At 38.0% G+C, this 23,678-nt stretch overlaps 1 long non-coding RNA gene across 1 annotated transcript; it reads right to left on the bottom strand.

Annotated features, from left to right (window-relative positions):
* Window positions 1–2,580: 2,580 nt before the first annotated feature.
* On the bottom strand, window positions 2,581–23,585 carry LOC127559257 (uncharacterized). The gene is made up of 3 exons (XR_007953093.1): window positions 23,329–23,585; window positions 22,943–22,993; window positions 2,581–4,223 (listed from the first exon to the last, which is right to left on the bottom strand). It is a non-coding gene; the product is annotated as an uncharacterized LOC127559257 (long non-coding RNA).
* Window positions 23,586–23,678: the final 93 nt, after the last annotated feature.

Raw genomic sequence — 23,678 nt, 5'->3', positions numbered from 1 at the left:
AGAACCAAGGAACAAAGGGAACTGGAGTAGGATACATGTGTATTTGTGTAAATTAGTATATATGTGTATGGCTAGCAGTCCACTAATCCTGAAGGAAGAGTCCAGGATCCAAATGGGCTCCAGACTCAGAAACCACCAACCGGGGTCATTAGTGTCTCAATTTTCCCACAACCCTTCACCATTTGTCAGTTTTTTTTTTCTTTTTTCTTTTTTTATCATATTAGCAAATCTGATAGATGAGGTGGTACCTCACAGTTGTTTTAATTTGCATTTCTCTAATCAAGAGTGATTTAGATTTTTAAAATATGACTATAGATAGCTTTGATTTCTTGTGTGAAAAGTGCTTGTTCATATCCTTTGACTATTTACCAATTTGAGAATGAGTTGTATTTTTATAAATTTGACTCAGTTCTCTACTTATTTAAGAAATGAGGCATTTTTCTTGTGATGAAGAGAACCATCTGCACCCAGAAAGAAGAACTGGGGACTGAGTGTGGATCACATGGTATTTTCACTCTTTTTGTTGTTGTTTGCTTGCATTTTGTTTATTTTTTTCATTTTTTTCCCTTTTTGATCTGATTTTTTTTTTTGTGCAGCATGATATTTGTGGAAATATGTATAGAGCAATTGCACATGTTTAATATATATTGGATTATTTGCCATCTAGAGAAGGGAAGTGGGAGATGGGAGGGAGATAATGTGGAACACAAGGTTTTGCAAGGGTGAATGTTGAAAATTATCTATGCATATGTTTTGAAAATAAAAACCTTTAATAAAAAATACAGAAAAAAAGAAATGAGGTCTTTTGAGAGATACTTGTTGCAAAAATTTCCCCCCAGTTTTCTGCTTTTCTTTTAATTTTGGTTGCATTGGTCATAGTAGTTGAATTTAACAATTCCAGTAATAAGAAATTCTGTATGTGAGCAGGAGGAAAAAGAGCTTTGAATACAAAGGAAAGAAATTTGAATAATACACTTCTATCCTACACTCATCAGAAACAGCAGAAGGGGAGTGGATACCAAAATATTCATCACATCCATTTTCTTTGTAGTAGCAAAGAACAGAGTTAGAAACAACCTCCTCATAGAACTGGCAGCTCAATAGATAAAGTGCTATGTCTGGAATCAGGAAAACCTAAACTCAAATACAGCCCCAAACACTTAGTAGTTGTGTAGCCCTGGAAGAGCATCTTAACCTCTCTGCCTCAGTTTCTCCAACTGTAAATATATGGATAACACCTACCACATAGGATTGTTGTGAGGATCAAATGAGATAATATTTGTAAAAATAAAAAGTGCTTAGCAAGGTGTTTGGCATAGAGTATTATATAAATGCTTATTGTCTCCTTCATTCCCCACCAATTAGAGAAGAAAACCTCAAAGTATGCAAATATAATGGACCATAACTGCAGTAAGAAAGGATAAATCTAAAAAATGTGTAGATTTAAGTGAAGAATTCTGCAAACTGATACATAGCTTTTTATTTTTCCAAATACATGCAAAGATAGTTTTAACGTTCACCTTTGCAAAAACTTATGCTCCAAATTTTTCTCCCTCCCGCTCCCCTACTCCCTCTTATAGATAGCAAGCAATCCAATATAGGTTAAACATGTGGATTCTTCTAAATAGATTTCCATGACTGTCATGCTGCATAAGAAAGATCCTATCAAAAGGTGAAAGAAAGAAAAAACACTAGAAAAAGCAAGCAAACAAACAACAACAAAAAGTGATAATACTCTGCTTTGATCCATATTCAGTCACCATAGTTCTCTCTTTGAATGTAGATGGCTCTTTCCATCACAAGTATATTGGAATTTCCTTGAATCAGTTCATTGTTGAAAAGAGCCACATAATCTTATTGTTGCTCTGTACGATGTTCTCTTGGTTTTATTCACTTTACTTAGCATCAGTCTGTGCAAGTCTTTTCGGGCTTTTTTGAAATCAACCTGCTCATCATTTCTTATAGAACAATAATATTCCATTATATTCATGTATCCTTCTCCAGCCCAATTGATGGGCATCCACTCAATTTCCAAACTGATACATTATTAACAATTTCAACAACAATATAAATGAAAGGATCACTAAAAGAAAGTAAAACTCTGAATAACTTTAAAAAACAACATCCAGGATGGACAAATAATGAACATATCTGTCTCAAGGCAGAGAGATAGGGACAGCTAGGACAGAATATGATATAAAGTGCCAAATAAAATCATTGAACTGGACATTTTTGTTTACTTTTTTCTTTGCTACAGCAAAATATGGAAGGAAGAAGTATAAAATGATTGTGATATAAAAAACAAAAAAAATTTAGATCAAAATAAAAGTCATAAAATTCCATTAATTAAATGAATAAATAAGTAATGCCATTAAATATAACCTCACTTTTCCTCCAAGTCTGATGTAATTTGAGTGTGGCTAACAATAGATGATATTTTTCAGTATATAGTCTTTTCCCCTTTACTGAAGATTTCTTTTAAGGAATTCAACTTAAATTTGAGGGCAACAACACCTGTCTTGCTTCCCTTGATTGGCTATTGAAAGAATCAAACAATAATAAGAGAAATAAGAGTAACAATAATATTTCACAGTGAGGATTTATTATTTCCAATACATGCTCACGCAGGTAGTCATCTGATCTTAGCTACCCATGAGGTAGTTGAGTGGATATTATCCCCATTTTAGAGACACAGGAACCGGAGTTAGGAGAGGCTAAATGATTTGTTCACAATCACACATAATGGTAGACAGGAGACTTGAATTTTGGTTTCCTGACTCCAAATCCAAAGTTCTTTATCCTTTTTCTGACCCTTTCCAAAGTACCATATACTACAAAGTACTACAGTACATAGAATAGGCATACAATCACTTTGCAAATTATAAAGATCCATCTAGGTTGTCAATGCCAAAAACAATAGTTAAAATAATAAAAAAGTGGAGAATGTAAAGTTCCTTAAAGCAATGTCTCCAACTGCTTCAGGAAAGGATCTAACACATTTTGGAATCTCAATAAAAATCAACAGACACTGATAATGACAACCATTTGACTTTTTTGCCAGAAGAAATGGAAAAAGAAGGTAATAGATTTATTTTCAAAGCACCAAAATAGTTTGAGTCAGTTCTTCCATTGAGTCCAAAGTTTAGGTCAGTTCTTGTTTGGCTTAATCACTCCTTCTTCTTAGCTCGTTTCTATTTGTACTTAATGTCCCATGCTGTGAAGCTTGAAATAATCCTACATTCCTTACATCTCCATATTCTGCCAAAGAGATCATTACCAATTCAGCTTGGACTTCAGGTCAAATATGTATGAAAATAAATCAGTTCTCCAGCACAGAAAATTCTTTGGAAGTAGAGTTATGTGAGAGTAAAAGGGATCGGCACATGCATTTTATCTCTGATAGCATCTCCCCATGAAGAAGTGGATGAAAATCTGATTCCAGGAAAGTCATGATGATATCTAATGGAAGTGCATTGAAGAGATACTAGAGAATGCATCTATTTTATTGTTGTTGTTCGGTCATTTTTCAGTTGTGTCCAACTCTTCATGACACCATTTGGTTATTTTTTGGCAAAGATCCTGCAGTAGTTTCCAATTTCCTTCTCCAGCTCATTTTGCAGTTGAGGAAACTAGGGCAAACAAAATAAAGTGGCTTGTCCAAGATCACACAGCTACTAAGTGTCTGAAGCCAGATTTGAACTCATGAAGATGAGTCTTCCTGACTCTAGGTCTGGTACTCTCTGTTCTGTACAACCAAGCTGCCTCAAGTGGTCTCTAACTAGTTCCATCTATGATGATGACCATCAGTCTCTGAGTGGCTGTGGTTGTGGATCTGAAACTGAAACTGATTTCAAAGGGCATTCATTGATTGACCATCCTCTTCAGCTTCTCTCTCTCAGTTTGACTCCTTTGTTGACAGTGTCTGTTAAGAGACAATGCTATAAGATGGTGGAGGGAGGGACTTGGGCCTTCTCCCTTTTTTAGGCCAAGAAGTGACCCCTTGAATATGGCCATTGATCCTTATTTTATTTTTTTAAACATGAAGAAATTTAATCTAGAGGCTTTGACATTATAAGCTTCAGGAAAGAGAAATTCTGAGAGTTCAGGAGTGTAAGTCCAGGAATTGTATCCAATAGCAATGTTAAGAGAAAGGAGGGTGACCTTGGGAGTGACTTTCAGGTGCAGGCCAGTGGCAGTGAAATAATCCAGCCTTCATGCAGCTTCTGGAAATGAATATAAAAATAATAAAAACAACAATAACAGCAATTACTCTGTCCCAACACTGTGCTCAATGCTTTTTACCAAATTATCTCATTTGATCCTTAGAACAAGCTGGGAATAGGTGCTATTATTATTTCCATTCTACAGTTGAGCAAACTGGGACAAACAAGTGATATACCAAGGGTTATACAGCTATTAAAAGTATCTGAGGTCAGATTTCAACTCTGGTCTTCTTGTATCCAGAGCCAGTACTCTAACCACTGTGCCACCTAGCTGTCTCAATGGAAACATTTTTATGTAAAAAACTATTCTAAGTATGAGCTCAAGCTCCTCAAAGACCAAGGTGGTGGAAGTGGTGTGCTGTTCCCCAAGGACTTGTTGAAGGGGGGAAAAAGGGGGAGATGTTTATACCTTTTTTATTGCTATGTCTTTTAAGTAAACAATTCTTTGTAAAAGCTAGTTGTTGCTAATGGCTTAATATACAATAGTCTTCTTGGCTTAGAATGGGTAAAACACAATAGATGAGAACTTGGGCTATAATATCAAAGAAATACCCCACAATTCCTTGAGATATCCCTAGAACTCTAAGGGGGAAATGCAGTCACCTGACTATAAACCAGGGTATACTCCTACAATTAGAAATTTTACTAACTGGGACCCCAAGAAAATTATGACCCATATGAATTAGTTCTAGGAACAAATCACTTCTGTTTTGTTTTGCTTTGTTTTCAACCAATATCACTGTCTGGTTTGAGCTGTCAAAAGCATCAGGCAAACCAATAAGGACTTTAATGTGCTGTTACATGGTTGGTCTAATGATTATTGACAACTCAGCCAGTCAGTGATGAGCCCCATAAATCTACTTAACATCTATAACTCTTTAATCTCTACTTTGCCAATTTAGCACAAGAACAAAATCTCAAGCAGTGGTCTGAGAAGGCAGTATGTGCACGCCCCCTGTTCAATAAATGGCAGAGGAACAGAACTCGCTATCAAAAGCTCAGATTACAACATAATGGCTCTTTGGCCACTTCATGCACTGCTGGGAAAGGGAAGGACTTCTCAGCTGGACTCGGGTATCCCTTAAAGTAGCACTCCCCCCAGATTCCCAAGAATGATTATACAATGGTTTGAAGAATACCCAAGAGAAAGCACAATAACTCCTTTTGAACCAGACTTTATTGGAAAAGAAACTAAAGTCATCTTACATAGCATAAATTGAGAGGAATGGAGAAAACTCACCTTTTTAAAAATATGATTCTCTATGGGATTGGAGTATCATTTTAGTTCCCCCTTTCTTTCTCCTGCCTGCTGACTTAACAAACATCCTGCAGATGCCAACTTAAATATACTATCTAAATACCATCCTCCTTGATTGCCAAGGGGGCTTTTGATGAGGGTCTTTCTCCCCTGTGACTGTACATGATGTTTTGCTTGAACTTCCATGAAGTACTTATATGTTATTTCATTTCGTAATTATTTTTGAATGTCTTCTAGAATATAGAACTACATCTCTGTATTAGAATGTAAGTTTCACAAAGGCAAAGATCATCCTAAAGAATCCTTGTAACTCCTAGTGTTTCACACAATGACCCTTAATCAAGGGTATATTGGTAAATGTTTAATAACTGGCTCACCAAGTGGAGAAAAGTACACAGAATGCACTTTTCAGTTTGATCTGCATTATTATTTAGTTTCAAATACAATCCCTTCACTTACTACCTATGTAACTGAGAATACCATTTAATTTACTTTGGTCTCAGTTCCTCACCCATAAAATTAGGGGTTAGATTAGATGAATTCTAAATAAAAATCTCAGTAGTGTGCCGGTAAATGTTTAACAAGCAGATCCAGTTTTCTTAACTTTTAAATTTTTTCTTAACTTTCTTAATCAATGAAACAAAAAAGCAAGTCCTGATTTGTATTGTTTGCAGATTTCCAAGGTATAAGTGCTCACAATAAAAATTTAATCATCATTTGTTTTGAGCAGGCTCTTTCTGGCTCTAGAACATTGCTGCTAATTTGGCTGTTCATTTGAATTTAATTTTATTTCTTTTGTTCTAGAATGCTTTTTCTGGCTTTAAAAGTGTCCTGATTACATACAAATGTGTGTATTTGGGGAGGACAGCCATGAGTAAAAATAAGGATCACTTAACTCTGTGAAGGTATCAACTAGATAGAGCAAAGATTCTTAGCTTGGGGTCTGTGGACAGATTTTGAGAGGGTCTATGGACTTGGACATATTTTTATTTTATTAAATTCTGACTCAAACTTGGCACTTACTGAATTATAAGCAGCAAACCATTTTCCTGAGAAGAGGTCATATGTTCACAAGCCTGATAGAGGGATCCATGGCATAGAAAAGGTTAAATCTTTCTATTTTAGAGAGCTTAAAGTCAATGAAATGCCAATTATGTGCCACACATGAAATCAGGTGTGTGTGTGTGTGTGTGTGTGTGTGTGTGTGAGAGAGAGAGAGAGAGAGAGAGAGAGAGAGAGAGAGAGAGAGAGAGAGAGAGAGAGAAGAAGGGAGGGAGGGAGAGAGACAAAATCAGAGACAGAGAGATGGGGAGAGAGAGAGAGGAGAGAGACTGAGTGATAAACAGAGAGACAGAGACAGAGGGAGATAGAGAGACACAGAGAGAGAGAAATGAAAAGAGAGAGATAGAAATGGAGAGAGGAAAAGGGGAGAGATAGAGACAGATAAAGACAGAGAGAGAGATGGAGAGAGATGATGAGAAAAAGAAACAGACACAGAGACAGAGGGAGATAGACAGAAAGAGAGAGAGACAGGGACAGACAGAGAGAGAGAGAAAAAGAAAGGGAGGGAGACAGTGAAAGTGGGGGAAAGAGAGAAAGTGGGGGTAGAGAAAGGGGAGAAAGACAAAGATAGAGACAGAGGGGCAAAGACTGAAAGACAGCGAGACAGAAAACAGACAAAGACTGAAAGACAGCGAAACAGAAACAGACAGACAAAGATGGGGGAGAGAGAGATGAGAGAAACAGAGAGATGAGGGGGAGAGAGAGATGAGAGAGACAGACAAGGACACACACACACACAGACACACAGACACACAGACACAGACAAAGAGATATGGGAAGAGAGAGAGAGGGAGAGAAAGACAGAAAGATAGAGAGAGAAAGAGAGAGAGAGAGGGAGGGAGGAGAGAGAGGAGGAAAGGAAGGGGAGAAAGCGAAGAAAGGAGAGAAAGGAGGGAAGAGAGGAAAAGGGGAAGGAGAGAGAAAGGGGAAGAGAAACAAAGAGAGGCGATCCTACTCTCAAGAAGCTTACATTCTGTTGAAGTAAACATTGTGTATGTGTGTGTGTATGAGTGTGTGTGTAGATGAGTAAATACAAAATATTAACAAAGTAAGTTTTTTTTTTTGTTTTAAGTTACAAAGTAAGTTGGAAAGGAGGCTTTAGCTGCTGCAGAAGCCTGAGGGCTCACTGTGCAATGACATGAGGTGGAATGTTGTCTAGGAAGAATAGCAAGCTGACCTGCCATCATTTGGAACAATCAGGATCCATAAACGTCGGAAGGCAGGTGAGAGCCAGTTGGGAAAGGCTTTAACGCTGAATAGAGGAATCTACATTGGAAGCTGGAGGCTGTTGTTTTGTTGTTCATCCTTTGTTTTTGAAGAGGACTTCCCTGGGAATGCTGTGACTTGCACATGAACTGGGTAGAAGGGGAGACCAAGCTAAGCATTCTCTTTTCCTGAGTCACTGAAGTCCAAAGACAAGACAAAAGTCATTGAGCAAAGAAGGTCAGAATTGTGCTTTTAGAATACCTTTTTGACAGCTTCTTTAGAGAGAAAGGAGACTATTTACAGGGAAACCTGTTAAGAGGTCAATGGAATAGTGTTAAGTGATGGGAGGTGTAGGGTCATATGAGTAAAGAGAAGGGGGTAGATGCAACAGACATGGAGATGGAATCGACAGTTTGTCATCTGATGAGGGAGCACAAGGTAGAATGAAGCTGAGGATTCCACTGGGAAGTAATAGTGGTACCTTAAACATGATTAAGGAAGTTAGGGAAGGAGATGGGTTTGGGGGGATAAACATGAAGACTTTTTTTGGATGTCTTAAGTTTGAGATACTTATGGGATATCCCATGGGAAATATCTGGTAGAAATTGATGGTACAGGATTAGAACTCAGGAGAGATTCTAAGGAACAGATATCTAGATCTGGGAGTCATTCATGTGCAGAGAGGCATTTGAACTCTTAAGAACTGATGAGATCATTGAGAGAATACAGAGATCAAGAGGAACCAAGGCGGAGTCTTGCCTTATAACTAAACACAAGAGTGGGACAGGATGCCATATTGCAAAGGAGACTGAGGGACATCCAGACAGGTAGGAGGATTTCCTGGAGAGGGTGGAGGAAGGGGTGACATGTATGTGAAACAGGTAGCCCCCAGAAGTTGTTGATCAGAAGCCATGTTGAAAGAGGTTGAGAAGTGAGAGAAAGTAGAAATGATAAAACTCGATTCTAAGAAGTTTGGCTGAGAAAGGAAGGAGAGGCTCAGGATGATGCTTTGGGAAGATGAGGGTGAAGAAGAATGGCATCTTTGTAGTCAGTAAAGAAGCAGTCAGTAGTTGAAAATTAGAGAGCGGATAATTATGGGGCAAATATGATGAGGAGATCAAAGTGGATAGGACCAATGGCTCAAGTTGACCTTTGGGAGAAGGGCCTTTATTAGAGACTATAGCAAAGGAGATGAGAACGGCAGGTGATGTCAAAGTAGTTTAAGATGCATGATAGGGAAGAAGAGAGGGTTGATGGTTAATAATTTCTACTTTTACTAAAGGTTGAGGTAAAGGCCTCTGCTCAGAGGGTGCTATGGGAAGCTTGAGGAAAAAAGAAAAGGAATGGAACAGCTGATGGGGGACCAAAAGGAAATCATCTAAGGAGTAGAAGAATTGTCTTGCTGAAGCAAGAGCCCACATGAGCTCAAATAACAATTTGTAGTGGACCCAATCAGCAGAATTATGTGACTTCTTCCTTACTGAGAGTCTGGGGTCACATTTCCTCTGGGAAGCTCTTGATAGGCTGGTCTAACCAGTTGTGATATCTCCCACCTCTGAACTCAAAGCTCTTTCTGTGACCAGTCTTGGGGCACTCCCATCATTCCATTTCAGAAAGGAACTAAAGTTCAGGACATCCTCTCATTTCTCATCTGGCTACACTTCTTGAGCCTTTTGGTTTTTCTATCAATGCCCCAAGAAACTCATTATTGGGAAAACATCATTATCTTGCAAATTCCATCAGACTTGAGACTCTTTGGACCTCTGATTGAAGGACAGCGGTACGGACTCTAAAACTTATCTTTGGAGAAAGTTTGGCTCAGAACATCTTTCTCAATGGTTACACTATTTTGGGACCTTAGATTAAGGTATTTTCCTCAGCTGTCCCCTTCACTTTTTAAAGCCTTTTGTATGTTTTCCATTATATTGTGAGCTCCTTAAGGACAGGAACTGTTTTTTTTGCTTTTTGGGTTTTTTTTTTTTTTGCCTCTTTCTGTATTTATAGCACTTAGCACAGTGCCTGGCACGGTAGTGCTTAATATCAAATTGATTTTGTATTTATGTCTCCAGGGCTTAGCCTAGTGCTTGGGATAAAACAGGTACTTAACAAATGTTTATTGACTGACTAACATGGCCTTCCCAGGGCTATGGTAATGAAAGCGCCTTTTAAATCTTAGAGTACTATGTAAATGTCAGTTATTACTTTAACTTTTTGATGTCTCACCAGTGAGCAAAAAGAGCACACATAATATAACTGAAAGAACAAGAAGTGTTTAGTCAGCAGGACATCAGTTCAAAACCAATAAAAAAGTAGCAACTTATTGACCAACCTCTTCTGCTTAGATACAGAGGGCAAAGCCAGGAACAACAGGAGGAAGCTACTATAGAGAAAATTTAAGCTTAATTTCAGAAGGAAAAAAAAAACAAAAACTTCCTAATAATTAGAGCTATCTAGAAAGAGACTACGACACTTCCAGAGATGATAGGTATACTTCAAGGTGCAGTTGAGAAGTGATCTGGTTCTGACTTTGTACGCAGGTGCAATATCCATAATTCCCTGGGCAGAACTGGGGTAAGAGACAGAAGGAACCTTCCTGAGGTGTGTTTTAGGCTTGAAACATCATTAGGTCAAATGGCAGACACCCAATTTTATTCCAAGCTTGCATCAATTTTAAGCACCTCATTATTGCTGCTCCTTAGTCTCAGAAAACCCATTATCACTGACCAACAGACTGTTATCTGACAGCCAACACTATCTATGGGCTCATCCTGGTCATATAGAGTAAACTGAGGCAGGATAACCTAGGGGAAGAAATATATCATTTGTAACTACATCACCCCTAAAGCCAGGTGGCCTTAAGGCTATTGCTACATCCTTTCTAAGGACTGCGGCCTATCAGAATAAATGATCTCTATGATGCCTTCTATAACCTTTAACTTATAACCTTTCTCACAGAAAACTGAGATATAGATAAAGGATCCCTTGTGTAGAATCATAGCACCATAGATTCTGAGTTGGAACGGATAGTAGAAATCACCTGGGAAATCTCTTCATTTTGTTGTTGACTCATTTTTCAGTCATGAAATTGAAACTTTGTGCCCTAACTTGGAATTTTCCTGGTAAAGATACTGGAGTACTTTGCCATTTCCTCCGCTGTCTCATTTTACAAATGAGGCAACTGAGGCAAACAGACTTTGAGTTCCTTGCTAAATCTCTCAAGGCTTTAGTATCTTTATCTCTAAATTAAAGGAGTTAGAGAGGCATACAAGCGATTTATAAATATATTAAGGATACAAATATAATTAATAATAATGATAGCTAACATTTATATATCATTTTAATGTTTACAAAGCACTTTATAAATATTATCTCATTTGTTTATCTTACAACAACCCTGGGAGATAAATGCTATTGTTATTTCCATTTTACAAATAAAGAAACTGAGGCAGAGTATTAAATGACTTGCTAAGGGCCACACTAGTGTCTGGGATTAGAGTGGAACTCAGGTTTTCCTGACTCTGAGCCTAGCAATTTATCCACTGAGTCACCTAGCAGCTTTTAATGAAAAATTAATAATAGTTTCTGCTTTCTAGGAATTTACGGGACAGGTAGGTGACACAGTGCACAGTAGATAGAGAGCTGGAGCTGGAATCAGGAAGATTCATCTTCCTGAGTTCAAATCTTGCCTCAGACACTTACTAGCTGTGGGACCCTGGATAAGAGACTTAATCCTGTTTGGCTCAATTTCCTTATCTGTAAAATGAGCTGAAGAAGGAAATGGCAAAACACTTCCAAGAAAAAACCAAAACTGTATGAAGTAAGATATAAATGAACAACAAAAGGAGTTTATGGTCTATTAGAGACATTGGGAAGAGATATGACCTGTATGAAAGTAAGGCAAAATGCCCCAGGTCAAACAGCCAGCTCCCATGCTTAATATGAAATATAACTTTAATGGGTAAAAATTCTATCTACTAAAATGCCAACTTGGAAAATTGTTCTTCCTCACAAACTAAAGCCACTATCAAATTGTTCCTATTCATCCACTAAATTGTTTAATCAGACAGAACTTTGGATCTCCCTTCAGAAAAAAAATCTCCTTGGGAACAGAACTTTATGAGTTTTGAGAAAGAAGAAAAGGGAAAGAAATGGGAGAGAAAAGGGAAAGAAAAGAAAAGGAATGAGAGGAAGGGGAAATGAAGGGAAGGGGAGAGAAGAGGGAAACAAAGGGAAGGAAAGAAGAGAGAAGAGGGAAGGGAAAGGGAAAGAAGGAAAAGGAAGGGAGAGAAGAGGGAAGGAAGGAGAGGAGAGAAGGGAGGAAAAAAGAAAGGAAGATAGGAAAGAAGGAAGGGAGGGAAGGAGGGAGAAAGGAATGGAGGGAAGAAAGGAGGGAAGGAGGAATGAAGGAAAAAAGGGAGGGAGAGAGGGAAAGAGAAAGGAAGGGGAAAAAATACTATCCTGGTCTAGCTCTCAGAGGCTGGAATGAATAACATGATTTTGTGGACATTATTGGAAGGGAAACACATGAAAGGGTTAAGCACAATGAAAGAAAGCACTTTCTAAAGATGGAAATCTGACCTCAATAGAGCTGCCTTTATTGGAACTGGAGTAGTTTAACAAGAGCAGTAAGGGGTGGACTCAAACCTAAAACCACTAGACTGTTTAATCAGACAGAACTGCCATGGGGTGGGGACAGAAGGGAGGGAGAAAGTCTTCCTCTCTCCAGGAGCGAACAGCCCAGGATTTGGTAAACACCTGTGGGTATCGCCAGGAGCCACAGTCCCATAGCACTTAAGCACTTTGGCCTGGAACATACTATTCTCAAGTGCTGTACAGTGAACTTTCTCAGAGGATATGTTCTAGTTTGTTATTACTGCTAGGAATGTTGAAGTTTTAACTCCGTGCTTAAAAACAACATTTCCTAAGGCACAATTGCATACGGGGGAAAAAAAGTGGAAGGGGGAAGCAGTACTTGGAGCCTTAGTAAGTTCAGCAGAAGCTGGGAAGGGAAATGGAACTTAACCCAGAGGGCCAAACACTAAAGCTGGAGGCAGTGATGTGGGTTCGAATAATGACTTCAGACATTTATTGTTTGTATGACCCTGAACACGTCCCTCAGCTGCAGTTTTCTCAACTGTAAGATGAGAGTAATAATACCTGAGGCATTCATCTCACAGTTTTTTTTATAAGAATGAAGAGGAAAAGGAATAAGCATTTATTGCATAGCATTTATTTTGTACCAAATATTGTATAAAGTATTTTTTACAAATATAATTTCATGCAAATGAAGGAGGTCTAGCTGTACCAGACCTAAAACTATATTATAAAGCAATGGTCATCAAAACCATTTGGTAGTGGCTAAGAAACAGAGTAGTCAATCAGTGCAATAGGTTAGGTTCACAGAACAAAATAGACAATGACTATAGTAATCTAGTGTTTGACAAATCTAAAGACCCCAGCTTTTGGGATAAGAACTCATTATTTGACAAAAACTACTGGGAACATTGGAAACTAGTATGGCAGAAACCAGGCACTAACCCATACCTAATACCCTATACCAAGATAAAATTGTCATGATTTAGACATAAAGAGTGACATTATAAGCAAATAGAAGAACAAATGATAGTTTACTTCTCAAATCTGTGGGGAAAGAAGGAATTTGTGGCTAAAGAAGAACTGGACATCATTATTGAACACAAAATAGATAATTTTGATTATATTAAGTTAAAAAGGTTTGTATAAACAAAACTAATGCAGACAAGATTAGAAGGAAAGCAATAAACTAGGAAAACATTTTCACATTCAAAGGTTCTGATAAAGGTCTCATTTCTAAAATATATAGAGAATTGACTCAAATTTGTAAGAATTCAAGCCATTATCCAATTGATAAATGGTCAAAAGATACGAACAATTTTCAGATGAAGAAATTGAAAGTATTTCTAGTCATATGAAAAGATCATTTATTGATTAGAGAAATGCAAATTAAGACAATTCTGAGGTACTACTACACACCTCTCAGATTGGCTGAGATGACAGGAAAAGATAATGATGAATATTGGAAGGAATGTGGGAAAACTGGGACACTAATACATTGTTGATGGAGTTGTAAACTTATTCAACCATTCTGGAGAGCAATCTGGAACTATGCCCAATGGGCCATAAAACTGTGCATACCCTTTGATCCCACAGTGTCTCTCCTGGGCTTATAAACCAAAAAGATCTTAAAGGAAGGAAAGTTTGTGGAAGCCCTTTTTATAGTGGCAAGAAAATGGAAACTGAGTGGATGCTCATCAGTTGGAGAATGGCAGGATAAATTATGGCATATGAATGTTATGGAATATTATTGTTCTATAAGAAACAGTCAGCAGGATTGTTTTAGAAAGGTCTGGAGAGACTTACATGAACTGATACTAAGTGAAATGAGAAAACAAGAAGATCATTGTACATAGCAACAGCAAGATTATACAATGATTAATTCTGATAGATGTGGCTCTTCTCAACAATGAGATGATTGAACTCATTTCCAATGATCTTGTGATAAAGAGAATCATCTACAACCAGAGAGAGGATTGTGGGAACCGATTGTGGATCACAACATAGCATTTTTACTCTTTTTCCTGTTGTTTACTTGCATTTTTTTCTCATTTTTTTCCCTTTTTGATCGGATTTTTTCTTGTGCAGCAAGATAATTGTAAAAATATGTATGCATATGTTAGATTTAACTTTTTTTTTACCATGTTTAACATATATTGCATTACTTGCCATCTAGGGGAGGGGTGGGGGAAAGGGGGAAAATTGGAACACAAGGTTTTGCAAGGTTAATGTTACAAAATTATCCATGCATATATTTTAAAAATAAAAAGCTTTAATAATAATAAAAAAGGGCCAAAAAGAACACTATATATGTGTGTGTGTGTATATATATATATATATATATATATATATTATATATATATATATATATATATATATATATATATATATATAATTTATCCAATGGAATTACATATATATATGTAATTCCATTGGATAAATTATATAACAAAATTCTCAACTGGTTGGTAGTTGTCCTTCCTTTTAGAAGAGGAGAAGAGGAGCAAAATGACCCCATTATCTTGGGGTCGAAGTAAAGTCTGGCCAGCTGTGGTTGCTCACCTCAATATAAGTTCAGGTGCTGTCTTTTGACTCAATCATAAGTTGGATTTAAGTGAGATAGAGTTGTGCAAAGGCATCAGCCCTCACCTTCCCAGCTGTTGAGCAATTTGTTCTCATCTGTCCATTCTGCTGGGGGGAGTCTTCACATGTATGGAATGGGCATTCCCTTAACTCAGTGAAGGGTTTGGGACCCCTCACTTACCCTGGGGGTTAGCCCGTGTGCCGAAATGATTTACTGGTGTGTATGTAGCCTTTGTGCACACTCAACTTCTTGGAGTCATGGGTGAAAGCAGCTCTGAAAAAGGCTCAGCAGCCCTCCCACTGGAGGTGTTAGTCTTTCTTGAAAGTACCTTACACCCCTTAAAGGAACTAAATACTCCCACTACTACTACTACTACTACTACCACCACCATTACTACTACAATTATTACTACTACTACTACTACAATTATTACTACTGCTACTACTACTACTACTACATTATTACCATCACCTTTACTACAACTACTACTACCACTATAATTACTACTATTACTACCACCACCATTACTACTACTACACTACTATCACCACCATTACTACAATTATTACTACCACTACTACTACTACCCTGCTACTACTACTACAATTACTACTACGACGACTTCAACTACAACTACCATCATTACTACTACTACTGATAATATAAACAATAATAATTTTTGTTGTTGCTCAGTCATTCCAGTTATGTCCGACTCTTTGTGACTTCATTTGGGGTTTTGTTGGCAGAGACATTGCAATGGTTTGCTCTTTCCTTTGCTCATTCATTTTACAGGAACTGAGGCACACAGGGTTAAATGATTAGCCCAGATTTGCTGAGGCTAGATGTGAACGCTGGAAAAGTCTTCCTGATTCTAGGCCAGACACTGTACACACTATGTCATCTAGCTGTCCTCCTTTTACAAATACTACCTCATTTTATACTCACAAGAATCCTGGAAGGTTGGTACTATGTTTAGCCCCATTTTACAGATGAGGAGACTGAGACAAATTGAAGTTAAGTCACTTGCTAAGGATCACATAGCTACTAAGTAGCTACTAAGTATCAGAAGTGACATTTGAACTCAGGTCTTCTTGAAGGGCTCCAAGCCTGACATTCTATCCCCCTCTGAACTTCAAAGGATCATAGATCTAGAATGGGAATGGCCCATTTTTCAGTTGAAGATACAAATCCAAGTCAGACACTCTCTCCTCTTCATTACTCTGCCTCAAAAATTAATAAATTAAAATAAGTCAATTATTCTCACTGACCCTAATTTGATCGCCACTTCCCTTTATACTTTCTCTAAGCTGAAGCGGAAAAAGTAATTAATCCTTAATAGGATAAGCTGCTGCTAGCTATTTCCATATAGAAAATGCTAGCAGGGACAGGGACCTATATACAACTGGGGCTGGAGTAGGAGAATATGATAAGAGTTGGGGCTAGAGCCAGGGGCTAGGGCTGCATCACTGAAGCAGAAGATTCAAATCAAGATGCCTGATTTTGGGAGGAATTCAAATACATCATGAATATCTTGGCCCTTGTATTTGTGACGAACCCTCCAGCACACCTGCCAGGCAGGTATTGGGCAACAAATGGTCAAACTGGATTTCCAGATCTTGGACATGTCTAATGGTTCTTACTCTCTTGTCTACCTTCTTCCTGTGATGCTGGATGAAACAATGCAGTGGCTAGACTGAAAGTCAGGAAAACCTGAGGCTTTTAAGACCCCCAGAAAGATGCTTCCTCTGATTCCTCATCTATAAAATGAGTTAGATTTAACAGTCTCTGTCATCCCTTCTTGGTTCTAAATTTAAGACAGAAGTTTTATTTCTGTCCCCTCAATCCCAAGCATATCACATCCCTCCCATACAGTCTATGGAATTCTCCAACTTCCAATCTTCTCCCTGATTGGTCCTGGAGAAGACAAAGCAGTAAATTGACCATGAATTCAGCTGGAAACTAAAAATTTAAAGGATTAGCCCTTGGGCAGGTTTAGGTAAGTGTAGGATTTTATGCTTTCCTGGAAGTCCCTGATAACAATAGAAATATAATTTACTATATTTAGTAGCTTCTGGAAGCAGGGCAGAGTCTACCAATTATACCGATGCGACTTCAGGTTAATTTCATGGCTCTTCTTACCTTCCAGGATCTCTTAAGATGGACAAAGGTCTACTTGGATAGCAGCAACACTTATGAGGGCTTAGAGACAACTAGAGTACTGGACTTGAGTCAGAAGAACCTGATTAGGATACTGACTAAGCAAATCAACTTCTATTTGTCTCAGTTTCTTCATTTGTAAAAATGGGCAAAATAACAGCACCTACCTCTCACAGCTATTGTGAGGATCAAATGAGATGATTTTTGTAAAGTGTTTTATAAATCTTAAAGCACTATATCAATGCTACTTGCTTATTATTATTGTTGTTGTTATTGGAAATGTTTATTATTCTTATTACTGGATTTGGCATTAGAGGACCTGAGTTCAAATACCAACGTTTCAATTTATTACCTGTGTAACTTTGGGTGAGTAATTTTACTTTTCTGGATCTCAGTTTACTCATATGTAAAAGGGTTTGAACTAGGTGATTCCTCTAGTCACTCCAGGCCCTAAAACTTCTTTTTAACATCATTGAGTATTTATTTATTGCTCTAGAGTGAATTACTCTTTGTCATTTCTGAGAGATAGCCAAATATCATTGGTCTATTATGTCCCAGGATCTGTGCTAAATGCTGGGGATACAAAGAAAGGCAAAAATACAGTTCCTACTATCAGACAGCTCTATTGGGTAAGACAAGAAACTATAGGGTACAATCAGGATTGGAGTTAATCTCAGAGATGCACTAACATTAAGGGAGATTGGGAAAGGCTTCTTACAGAAGGTAGAGCTGAGACTTGAAAGGAACCAGGGAAGACAGAAGGCAGAGAGGAGGAGAGAGTTTTATTAAAAAGATAGAATGTCTTGTGGAAAGAATCTCCAGGAGAACAATGTCACTGGATTGTGAAGGGAAGTAAAGTTTTAAAAGTCTGAAAAGGTAGGAGGGGAGCAGATCATAAGGGAGTTTAAAACCAAAAAGAAGATTTTATATTTGACCTTGGAGACACTAGAGAGCCATTGAGGAGGTAAGAGTTAATCTGCTTCCAAATATCTTGGACCAATAACCCACATTAGGGTCAACCTCTGATGAATAATTAAAACTCGAAAGTTTATGTATATCATCGAATGGACTAATAACTGTGTGATACTTTATCAGAATTTGACTCTTCAGATTGACTTGGAGATAGTATTCTTGAAAAGAAATTGGAAAAGACTTGTCCTACTTTTTAATCAAGGATTAGAACTTTTGCACTTTTATACCGTCTGTTTTTTACTGAGAGCCAAAATATTTAAGGTAAACTTTCACTAATCAAACCCCACATGTATCTCATGAATCTATGTGTATGTAAGATAAGCTTTGAAAAAAGCAGAGATGCATGGTCCCCATAATAGGAACATGGTATTATGAATAGAGAGTTGACCTCAGAGCCAGGACATCCAGACTCTGACAAATATTGGCTGTGGGAGCTGGATACATCCCTTAATATCTCAGTGTAATAAGGGATTCTCTAATACTATAAATTGCAGCAGAGGAAGGTGCTGACCTGTTTTTGTAAAGGAAGTTAGTCAGATTAATAACTCTGAATTAATTTAAACAGTTAGTTTATGATAAGCTATTAGTTACTGACCCATTCAATAATACATGATCATGACTTTTAATCATTCATCAGAGACTCAGCCCGAATCTTACCTTCTACAAGAAGCTTTGTCCCCTACTTCCTCTCACTATTAGCACTTTCCTCCTAATACTACCTTCCATTTATACACTATTTATTTCTTATATGTACAGAGCTATTTTTGTGTTGTTTTCCTCTCCCCCACACACACACCATTCTTTAAAATATAAGGTCTTTGAGGTCATGGTCTGTGTCTTTGCCTTTCTTGTTTCCCCAGAGCAGTGCTTGGCAAGGAATGAGCACTTAATAAATAAAAGCCTGGTTGATTGACTGCCTGAGACTTTGCTATTATGAATAAAATCACATATCCTATCCCCACTCCTAGCTAAAGAATTTCAAAAGACCATGGGCTCCATAATAATTTTTTATTGTTCAGTCATTTTTCAGTCATGTCCAATCCTTCATGACCCCATTTGGGTTTTCTTGGCAGAGATATTGGAGTGGCTGGCCATTTCCTTCTCCAGCTTATTTTTTACAGATGAGGAAACTATGGCAGACATGGTTAAATGACTTGCCAAGGGTCACATGGCTACTCTTCTGACTCCAGACCTAATATTCTATTTACTGAATCATTAGTTGCCTTATGAATTCAGGGATATTGCAGATCAAATGATGTTTCTCCTGGGCTTAAATATGGGCACCCTTCTGCTGTACCTCTATGTATATCTAAGGATCTGTATATGAACCAGCTTTGGAACACCAAAGTTATCATGGAGTTCTATTTCAGAATGCTTCCTTCAGTAGCTATCAAATACAGCTGGTGTCTTAGACACAAATGGGGAAGAGATATTACCAATGCTTGATGGGGGCAGCAAATAAGAGCCATTTCACCTTCCACCAAGTATAAATGGAGCCACACTGGGAAATGATGGGATGCGGAGCACAGAATCCACCAGATTCCCGTTCCACAGCCAGCATCCTCCATGTTTCCCCCAGAATTTGCAACATGTTGTACAGCAGCATGCTACCCAATTTGCACACACTTCCTGCATGTTGACCACTGGGAAATCACATGTAAAGAGGGAGAAGGAGGCATAAATAGTCTTTCTCTGTCTAGTTACCAGCTTGATCTCCATTACACCAAAGGAGAGGCAGTGAATCCATGCTAATGAAGAAGTTAGGAAGTTCTACTCAGATCAAGGATACAAATAGTTTAATATAGTGTCCTGGTAGATACTAAGAGGTGGGAGGAGATCAGAGAATGGTGAGGATCATTTCCATTTTTATTTCTGAGAATAAAAACATATATCCATCCCCAAGGACCCCACTAGGGGCAGCTAAATGGTACAGTGGATAGAGTGCTGAACCTAGAGTCAGGAAAACTCATTTTCTTGAGTTCAAATCTGATCCCAGTCACTTAATAGTTATAAGACCCTAGACAAATTGCTTAACCTATTTGCCTCAGTTTCCTTATTTGTTAAATAGGCTGGAGAAAGAAATGGCAAACCACCCCAGTATCTTTGCAGAGAAAACCACAAATGGGGACACCACTAACAATATCTCCAAAAACTCAAAAACTCTGTTAGAACTGGCTTCCTACTCCTCCTCATATACATGGAGTTCAGAGAGAATTTTTGAAACAAGCATCCCATGGCAGAATTCAGACAGAATTTTAAGGATCCCCTACTTCTGACTGCCAGCATCTCCTGATTACTGATTAATACAGCCAAACTTATAGTGAGAGTAGAGGGAGACTCTGAAGATTTTGTCAAGTTTTAGCATCCTAGATCAACTATTCCTGATTTCATAACACAGAGTCATCCTTCCTGGCCCTTCTGGGCTTTTAGGTCCAAGATATGAAAAGAGCTAAATATGCCCTTAAAACACACACACACACACACACACACACACACACACACACACACACACACACACACAACTCTAGAAAACCAGAGCTCACAAAGCCACATTGTTTACTGTGCTCTATAGAAGTTCTTTTCTGGACCTTCTCCAATCACTCCCAGATGCAAATGTCTTCCTCTCTGAAATCACTTTCCATCTATTTTGTATACATCCTCTATGTGCCCAGTTATTTGCATATCATTCCCCCATTAAAATGTGAACTTTTCAAGGAAAAGGACTTTTTTTTTTGTCTCTTTGTATCCCAAGTATTTGGCATAATACCTGGCACACAATAAAGCATTTAAGAAATGCTTCTCCATCCACAACTCTACCATTCAGTGTTAGTCCCTGACTTTCCCACCTACAACTCATAGGATCATAGATTTAGAGCCAGGAAAAACTGAGGATTTTATAGATGATAAAATTGAGGATTCAAAATATAAAGTCATATGGTAAGTGGGAAGGGCAGGATTTGAACCCAGGTTCTCTTGCTTTTAGCCCAGCATTCTTTCCCCTCTATTAATCCCACAGCTTCCCCCATCTTAGCCATACACAGTGAAATGAGGCATCTAGATTCCTACTATTCTATATTTTGGGTGATTTTCACCTATTACCTGCCTAGCCCTACTTAGAAATAACCATTTCCTTAGAGAGCAATAGCACCAGCAGATCTAGCTATCTATGACCAAGTTAGGGGATTCTGGAAGATGGGATCAGAGGTTGGATATAAAAACACATATCTAACCACTACATATTCCTCAGACTGGCTAAGATGACAGGCAAAAATAATGATGAATGTTGGAGGGGATGTGGGAAAAATGGGACACTAATACATTGTTGATGGAGTTGTGAACTGATCCAACCATTCTGGAGACTGGTATGGAATTATCTCAAAGGGCTATCAAACCCTGCATACCCTTTGATCCAGCAGTGTTTCTACTGGGCTTATATTCCAAAGAGGTTATAAAAAAAGGGAAAAGAATTCACATATATGCAAGAGGGTTTGCAGCCACCCTTTTTGTAATGGCAAGGAACTGGAAACTGAGTGGATTCCCTTCAGTTGGGAAATGGCTGAATAAGTTATGATGATTGTTATGTGAATGTTATGGAATATTTTTTTCCCTTTTTGACCTGTTTCTTCTTGTGCAGCATGTTAATAATTGTGGAAATATATAACATACTGGATTACTTGCCATCTAGATGACTGGGTGGGAGGAAGGGAGAAAAAATTTGGAATATAAAGTTTTGCAAGGATGAATGTTGAAAACTATTTATGCATATATTTTGAAAATAAAAAGCTTTAAAATAAAAAATAATAAAAAATTTTAAATAATTTTTTTAAATTAAAAAAAAAAACACATACCTAGGGGAAATAATAATAATAATAATTTTTTATTATAATAACTTTTTGTTGACAGAACCCATGCCAGGCTAATTTTTATGGGAAATAATTATTATCAAAAGGCTCTGTGGAATTCAGCAAGATTGGGAAATAAGCCTGGGAGGAGCTGCCACTGTTCAATGCTTCCCCAACCTAGTCTAGGAATAGTTACAACAAGAGTAATATTACAACCAATACTCTTTTAGGGTAAAAGAAGAATCCTTTATTCAGCAATTCTCATGAGAAGCAAGATGAATGGCAAGAAGGAAGTCATGGATGACATAAACCAAATACTAAAATGGGAGCAAGCTTAATCCTATTAGTTTCTTTCCTTACTCCTGCCTTCAAGGTTCAGATTGGTTGGATTTACAGTCAGAGCTAGTTACAATTGGTCAGATTTATAATCCCTTTTATTTCCCCATTCCATATGTCAAAAGGCTTGTGCCCTGTCATTGATCTTAATTTGGGATGGTTTAAGCCTAGGCCCCTTTTCAGGAACTTTGCTGTTTGGCCAGTTCCTTGACTCACACAGTAAGTGGTTGGAGATATCTTAACAAAATACTTTACCTCTCCCTTCATCCTGTTTTGACCCATGTTCTCATACTTCTCACATGATGAATTTATATGAAATCTTTGTAGAGCTCAAATCATCTCTGCTCTCTTCATGTTGCCCTATTCCCCCTTTCCATTAATAATCTTCCCATTCAAATTACTTTGTATTTTCTATTTAATTTGTATATAATTCATATTAACTTTTATGTATAGATGTCCCCTCCTCTCTCTCCCCCGTAGAATATAAACTCCTTGAGGGCATAGGGCTAATTTAGTTTAATCTCTATATCCCCATATTCTGGATCAAACATAATATGTGTGAGACCTAAGCAGACCTTCATATGCATGAGACATAAATGTGAGCTCTTTTTAAACTTTTGCCTCTGCCAGCACCACACCAGGACTACATGTGCAACCGTCGGTTATAGCAAATGGAGAAGTTGTGAATGCTGTGAATAAGTTCACTTACCTTGGCAAAATACTTTCCAGGGACATACACATTGATAATGAGGTTGGAAAGCTGCAAAGGAAAGTGTAGGTGAGGAGAGGTATTAGACAGATTGCCAGACTGAAACTCCAGAGTTATTTATTGTGCTGACCTCATGGTTGTATGCCTGTGAAACTGAACGTGTACCGGTGTCATGCCAGCAAATGAAATGGCTTCCATTTGAATTGTCTTAGGAAGATTCTAAAGATCACGTGGCAGGATAAAGCATCAGATACTGAGGTTCTTTCTCAAACTAAACTGCCAAGCATTTAAATTCTACTGCAGAAAGCATACCTCCATTGGGCTGGCCACATTGTTGGAATGCCAAATTTATACTTGCCAAAGAGACTATTATATGGAGAACTCACCTAGGACAAGTGCTCACAAGGTGGTTAGAAAAAGTGATACAAGGACACTCTCAAGGTCTCTCTTAAGAACTTTAGAATTGATTGTAGAATATGGGAGAAATTGGCACAGGCCTGCCCAGCATGGTGTGCCCTCATCAGAGAAGGTGCTGTGCTCTATGAACAAAGCAGAATTAGTTCAGAAGAAACTCAAGATGTACAAAGTTAGAGAGGCTATCCCCCAAAATGTTCACAGGTCCAACCTGTGACAGAACATTCTGAACTCATATTAGTCTGACCAGCAACAGTTAGACACACTAACTTGACTCAAACACAGTTTTGTCATTTTGGTCCTCTTCAAGAACAAAGCACAA

This window comes from Antechinus flavipes, chromosome 4 (assembly GCF_016432865.1).
Source record: "Antechinus flavipes isolate AdamAnt ecotype Samford, QLD, Australia chromosome 4, AdamAnt_v2, whole genome shotgun sequence".
Taxonomy (NCBI): domain Eukaryota; kingdom Metazoa; phylum Chordata; class Mammalia; order Dasyuromorphia; family Dasyuridae; genus Antechinus; species Antechinus flavipes.
This window is presented reverse-complemented; position numbering and strand designations above follow the sequence as displayed.